General features: G+C 35.7%; 1 pseudogene; it reads right to left on the bottom strand.

Annotated features, from left to right (window-relative positions):
- Window positions 1-306: 306 nt before the first annotated feature.
- LOC110697490 lies at window positions 307-6320 on the bottom strand (annotated as a pseudogene).
- Between the last annotated feature and the right edge of the window lie 1376 nt (window positions 6321-7696).

The raw sequence follows: 7696 nt of genomic DNA, 5'->3' as shown, positions 1-7696 counted from the left end.
TGCCAATTACAGTAGATGTAATGTAGAAACCTCTGGCCAATTTACTGTCTGCAACCTATAACTATGGTATCAGCTGATAGCATGGGACATTTTTCATTTTCCATTGCATAATATGACATGAAGGACACAGCACACTTCATGCCATAAATCACAAATAATCACTCCATACATTACAAGCGTTCATTCTTCATAGTATATTCTGTAATAAAGCCACTGCATACTTCAGTAGATGATTGATGAATATTACAACTGGGTTGTTTACTCTTTTAGCAAAGCAAATCCAACACCAAGCAACGGAGTAACAACTTCAGGTAAGCATCCAGCCATATATCAATAAATGCAATCAATGATAGATGATGGGATTCTCAAGCTAAGTGTCAATACTCAAGATAATACAGAGAAGGCAATGGTGACAATTACCTTTAGCCATCTAAAAATAGACCAGACCTTAGCCATCTAAAACAGAGCTCTTCTTCTAAACATGAGGAAAGCAATTTTTATAGCTATTTTGTGAATATCAATGACCATAAAGTCCAAGCATATTCTTTTCTCTATCTTCCACCCTCTTCCTAGCTGCCTCCCTTGCTCTAAGTGCAGCTGCTTCTTCAGCAAATACGGCCTTTGGCTTTTCAGGCCGCTTCCTCTTTCCAACTGCAAGTGATGACTGAGCACCTTTTACTGATCTTGTAGGATTTATAGACCCTGAAACGACAGGCCCAGGTGCACCCTCTTTCTTTTCAGCAGGTTAACCTGATGTAGAAACAGCCAAAGGCTTTTTCAAGGGCACCTTTTGTTTAGAACCAGCAGATTTCTTAGCAGCTGCAAATGCCTCTTCTTGTGTCACCCAATTACCTTCATGATTACAAAAGAAAAAGATAAAAATTAAATCAAAGGTATCAAGAGCAGTGACAAAAGAAGGAAATGGAAATGCAATCAAATTCAAAACCAGCAATTCGTTCAACTCTTTACCTAGATCATCACTGTAGTAGAAACCAGACTTTGGATCATACTGAATGCCAGTATGTTGATCATAATAGTACCCTGTAGCGCTGCTGTACTCCCAAGCTGCCACCATATCAAAGAATATTATTGAAAGAGGTACAGGATATATTGAAGCAATGTATCACATATGGTAACAACGACAGAATCTTCCAGAGCAAGCATATATAAAAACATTTAGTGCTGTAGTAAAGGACAAAGTAACAAAAATAAGAAGGTTAGGGAATTTAAAGTTGATGTGTTGTGAATCATTTTCTTTTTAGCCCTGCAACCTGGTATATTAGGGGTTGCAACGTAATTGTTTCCTGATAGTAATAACACAACACATTCCCAACGAAAAAAAAAGTAAACAAATCATTTCATAACATGTCTGAGAAGGTGTATCCTGGGACTCACAAACGAATACCTGCTTATTTTCCGTCCCTCTTTTAAATTGGGATGATGACAGGAGAATTGCATTAAGCCCGAGTTAACAAGCCTATCACTATTACTATTCCTAGAAGAAAACAAAGGAATCTCCAATAGTTGATCATGGGATGTGCAATCCTCCTTCATCCTACATAAAGAACTAGTTAGCAGAAGTTTAAATTAGGCAGAAAGAATTATCATTCATATTAATTCGTCCAACAGTTTCCTTCAAAACACAAAACCTAATATTCAGATAGTAAACAGGTTAATTCAATCCAGAAAATATGTATGGATACCCTCAAATCCATTCATAATTACAGTTATCTTCACTAACTAATCTCAAACATCACAATAAAATTCTTAGGATGCATCCTAATAACCAGATTTCCACTTGTCTCATAACTTATTATAGCTGTGTATTTTATTTTGGGAGCCTTAATTAACCCATATTAGAAATCTAAACTAATCTAAAATTATTAACCTTTACCTAAACTTGTTTTTTCCTAAAACAAGCAGAAATAAGGTAAACTTATAGAGACCTTAACAGAAGGTTTCCAAAATAAATTAAAAAAATTTCTCTTTCCATCTTAGATTAGTTTTTACACTTTCCTTTTGCATTTGTCTCATATTAATTTTTACACGTTTAGGAAAGTTCCCACTATTATTTTAATACATCTCTCTTTCCACAACTTATAATTTAGGGCTTAATTCTCTCTCAAATTTAATAAAAAATACCCCAACATTTTCTATCTCATCAATTTTGTTAATAAAATAACACCAAACTATCTCCTTTCACATCTACTTCTCCAACAAAAATAACAATTAATAACCAAACAACTTATCACCTAAAACTATGTGCTATAATAAGCTAGTGTAAATACTAGTCTGGGACGGATGAAGTAATAACAACCTCATTGTTGAAGGCATGTTTCTTCAAGAGTTAAGTATAGCCTTAAAATATGTTATTAAGGCTTGAGAGCCTTAAGCCACAAGGTTGTGAATGGTGAGCCTATCTCACATCCTCCCTACCCAAACAAGAAACAGTTTTAAGAAAAGAATCTAAACTCTTCATTCTTCTTCAATCAATATTGATGATGTGTATAACCATTGTTCAGACCTCTTTCTAAGAAGAACAGAGATTAATTTCTTGTCCTGTCCACATAATAAAGAAGATAATGATTTCAATGTAACTGTCCGTGATTCAAATTGCAGACTATTGAATGGGTTCAACAGTATGACAAGGCCTATAGCAGTAAGGATCACTTTTCGATCAAGGGCTTGAGTGACAAACTACTGTCATGGCTAATACTCCCCCCCCCCCCCTCCAGATAAATAAATGGATAAATCACACACTAACAAATTTGGGCTGGCAAATCTTATCTAAACAATTTGTTATGACAAGCAAGAGGATGCACTAAAGGTCATTTATACCTTTTTCAAGAACACAAACACAAAGGAAATAAAATACAAAGTATAAAAAGCAAGAAAGAAAAAGCCATCATAATGTTGTTAGTTGCCACTTGCCAACGAGCAGTACCTGTGTCACGGGCAAGAAAATCAACAGGGGCTTGTGATTGCTTGCTCTCTTGAGATGCTATATCTTTCTGATAACTGCGTGTAGCTTTCTGTCAAAGACATGCAGGAAGGACATTAATTTAGATAAAAGAGAGAATAAGAGAAATTAGATGCAATCACTAAACAACAGAAAGTGGGCAATAATGTAGTGCAGTAGTGTTAGAGCATAGATCATTACAGCATCGATTTGCTGCAATGTACGAGCATCTTCCTTTTCTTGCTTCTCCTTAGCAGCCTTTTTTTTTGCGCATATCAACAAGACGCCTGGACACACTATCCTTATGACGCTGTCCCATTTCATGATTTCTAATCGTTAATGGATTATTTGTTATAAATATTTTGCAAAAGTCACACCAATGCTTGCCCTGGCTCACCCAATACTGCCAAATGATCCCATAAGAAGCTTCAGAATAAAGAAACCAAAGGTGGTAGAGTAGCACAAAAGCCAAGATCTCAAAGGATAGAGTACAGATATAAATTATAAGCATAAGCAAGAATATAAGATACCTCTGTCATTGCTACTGTGATCTAGATTGTCGTATATACTCAATCTTCAAGCTGGGAGCCGTATATTTCTCAATCTATAGCTAAAAAAACCAATACAAGCCATGTGTTACCAAAATATGATAATTGTTATACTAGAAAAAATGAAATTATTACCTCTGTTTCATATTATGCGCAACATTTACTAAAAATGGTTGTTACAAATTATGTGCAACAGATTAAGTTGTTATTTCTCTCTATCTCTCTCATCATCACATGCACCACTATCTTTCACTCTCCGTGCGACACTCACAAAAACTTATGCAAACTCATTTGTTGCACATAATATGAATCAGAGGTAGTATATAAATTACTAAATTAAAGGGAGATAAAGGCACTTAATTACACTCAGATGGGTTAGACAAACAAAAAAATCCAAAAATAATTCCAAAAAAAGGGAAATTCTCTTTGGTAACATTGTAGTTTTTAAGCTTTTCAGAAGTGAATTGTAAAAAAACTTATTATCTTTGATAAACTCAAATTTTTTATATTAAGCTAACTATAACATTAATGACTAACTTTAATTAGGTTTTTCTTATTTTTTTTTTTTTTTTTTTTTTTTTTACATTTAAATGGTTTTTAAAATAATTTCTTTTTTTTTTCAAAAAAAAAAGTCACCCCTTCCCCCACCAGCATCCCACCACGCTTGCGTCACCGCCGTCGCCCACTCCCCTACCCCAACCCACGCCGGCGCACCGGCCTTCCCGTCCTGCCGCGCCTATCCCCGTCACCTTCCTTCCCCCGAAAACCCTAGAAACCACCCCCAAAATCCCCAGCCGACCAATACCCCACCATCAAAACCCTAATCGGCCCTTCCCCCAACCTTTGAAACCGTTGCCGTTGATTTTTAGAACCATGGCCACTAAAATGGATTGATTTTGTCGCCGTTGATTTTGTCCTGAAACCCTAACTCCTAAAGTCGGTGGTTTGGGTTTGGTCTAGGCGGAGGAAAGGGAGGTTGCGGTGGAAGGAGGAGAAAGAGAGGAAGGCTGTGGTTGCGGTGGCCGGTGGGAGGAGAGTGGAGAAAGAGACCGGCGGTGGTTTGGGGTTCAGCGTTGGTGGTGGTCTTGGGTGGAGGAGAGGTTGCGATTTTTTCTTTTTAATAAAAATAATTTAATTATTAAAAAAATAGAATTAACCATGTTTAGTGAGTTTATATTAAAAAAGCTATTATCTTTGGTAAACAATAAATCGAGTTTACCAAAGATAATAAGGTTTTTTTTTTTTGCAATTCACCACTGATAATTTTAAAAACTACAGTGTTACCAAAGAGAATTTCCCAAGAACTTTTTAACTTATCCTGTCCCTCAAGCCTTAAATATGTGCTCTCACTAAGATGAGAAGCATAGCCAACTTGATTAAAACCTGAGTTCAACAAGTTCGAGATTGAGCTTCACAAGGGTGCTTAGCTCAGGTTCACCAGAGATTTACACAGGCCCGTCCCTGAGCCAAGGCAAGAGGACAGCAGCCCCAGCCAAGGGAGAAAAGGTCCATTTTCAAAGTTCCTTCTAAACATTCACGACCCATTGGTTACCCGGTTATAAACCATGGTAATGGGAATGAAATTGTACGTAAATGTGGAACAAAAATCAATGTTCACTCCCATGATCACTCAAGATGACCTCCAAATTGTCTATTTTCTTCCTAAATTATCATTCCACATTTCCACCTAATATCACCTCTCAAGCGGTAATGGATGGAATCATGGAAATGGATAAATAAGAAGAAAACAGAAGTTTGAGGGGTGACTTGTGCTCCTATGGAGTTTATAAGTTGTATTTTATACTAAATTAAACTAAAAATCCATTTCCATTTACCACAATTTATTACCGGTTGCCAAACGGGTCATTAAGCTGTTAAGTGTTATATAAATTAAGCCTGCAACACATTAGCAAATAAATTTGACTCAATTATTGAATTAGGCTCAATAGCAAAGTGATTGTTGAATGGAGATGAAGTGCACTATGGAATAAAAGATTCCAAGATTTGATTGTGGTGCAAAATCTACAATTACCATCGAAATTACTGAAACACATATATAGTTCTCCAACTCCCATTTACTAACTCCAGCAACTACCAAGAAATAAAATACCATTTAGGCAAAACACCTAAATTCCAAAATCACCAAATTACTGAAACTATCAACAAAATTCAAAAGACAGGGAGAAAAAAACATAAAAAGGTAAACATCCACCAACCTAATTTATAACTAATAACTAATTTTCAATTGCAATATCTCATAACCAACATTTTCAAGGAAAAAAAAAATCAACCATAATCAAATTCCCTTTCCGTTCTTTCTTTATCTACACAGGGTTTCAAATTCGATTTGCTTAATTTGACAAAAGTAATTTTAATTTTTACTTAATTTAGTACAAATCGTAAAAGCAAATTAAGTGTAATTCGAATGATTTCACAGCATTAGGACATAATTATTGCCCTAAAACTTCATAGATTCTTCGACTTGAATTAAATCGACCAAAAAATTAAATGTATAATTTCTTCTACATCGGAAACCTTGATTTCACATAAACAATAAGAAGAAACTCAAAGGTTATTGGTTGGAGAGTGAGTTGTGAATCAAAAACTATGAAATAAACCTTAGACAGTGGTGCTCACCAGGAGGGGATTAGGTGGTGCTGTGGTGGGCACGCCCGTGCGCTGGAGTTCGGCGATGATCGATCTACAACGCACTCTTGTGCGTTTTTGCTTGAGTCTTGTGAAAGTGAATTAAGCGCAGGTGGGAATAATTTTAGCCGCGTTAGAATATATTTCCTCCTTTTTTTTACTTGACTCCGCTTTGATTATTTCACCATTCACCACCCCTTAATTATTTTTTGTGAATTATGAGAGCTTGTTCTATACATCCAGGTGTACCCGGGTTATTTGCTAATTAATTTTTAATCCCGGGTATACAGTGCATCCAAGTGTATATTACAAATTCTAATGAATTATATACAACTAAAAATATATTCATATGAGATCTTGTTAGATTCATCTTAATAAGTACTATCATAATATATAATTTCTATAATTTTTACTTATGGGGAATTAAAATTATTGATCGTTAAAATTCTGCATTAACAAGCATGATAAATGATAAATGAAACAAGTCAAGTAAAAAAAATGGAGGAAGTATGAAATTATGATTTTTACCCCCCAAAAAAATATAGAAATTGAGTAATGGTATTGTGATGAGTGACATTTATGTCACTCTTAGGGGTAGTATTTAGGTCTTTTTCCTCCTGTTTTTCTTAGGTTTTTCCACCTCATTTATCCTCTTATGGCTTCTTTATGTGTTGATGAAAAGTAATGCTTATTTGCGCTTATTTTGATAATCTTTATGCATTATTTTATCATCCCCATGCTCTCGTGAACTTTGCTATCTTTTGCAGGTTCCATGGCGGTCCTATGCACGGTGGGAGGCCCCTTGGCCAAGTATGGAAACCATGGACAAAGGCAAGAGTAGCAAAAGGGAAGGAGAGGAAGCAAGAAAAGGAAGTGCAAGAGGAGGTGTGGCCGAACCTCTGAAAGGTTCGGTCGAACCTAGGTGTGGTCAAACTTTTAAAAAGTTTGACCGAACCTCCAAGGTGCAAAGAAGGCAGTGTCAAACTAGTTTTCAGCTATTTTGCAGGAAAGGTCGAACCTCAAAAGTTCGACCAAACAAGGATCAGGGAGGTTCGACCGAACCTACCAAGAGTTCGACCGAACCTACCCAGAGTTCGGTCGGACCATTTCCCGATCTCAGCCAATTTTGTACGGAATATTTAAGGTCCTTTTTAGATCGTTTTTGGGGGAAGAAAAACAGTAGAATAGTTTTCAGCAAAACTCTCTTAGTTAGCACCTTAGTTCATTAAATTAGTTGATTTAGTTTTAGAAACTCTCAAAATCTAATCATTTGTAGAAGCAAATTTCAAGATTTATTTTCAGAATTTCAGCAATTATCCAACATTCTTGAAGCTCCAATAGTAACTTCTTTCATTTGTCCTTCATTATTTTCTGATTTTATTTTTTTGTATTGTAAGTCACTTGATTCTCTCTCAATCTTGATATATTATTGTTGTTGCATGTTAGCTTTGTCCATAGATAATCCCATTTCCCCAAATTTTAGAATTACTTATAATCCAAACTTGGAATTTGCATGTTACTCACAATGAATTGTGAGTAGTCC

The sequence above is a fragment of the Chenopodium quinoa genome, unplaced genomic scaffold, assembly GCF_001683475.1.
Source record: "Chenopodium quinoa cultivar QQ74 unplaced genomic scaffold, ASM168347v1, whole genome shotgun sequence".
Lineage (NCBI taxonomy): Eukaryota > Viridiplantae > Streptophyta > Magnoliopsida > Caryophyllales > Amaranthaceae > Chenopodium > Chenopodium quinoa.
Note: the sequence above shows the minus strand (reverse complement) of the source record. Positions and strands in the feature narration are given on the sequence as shown.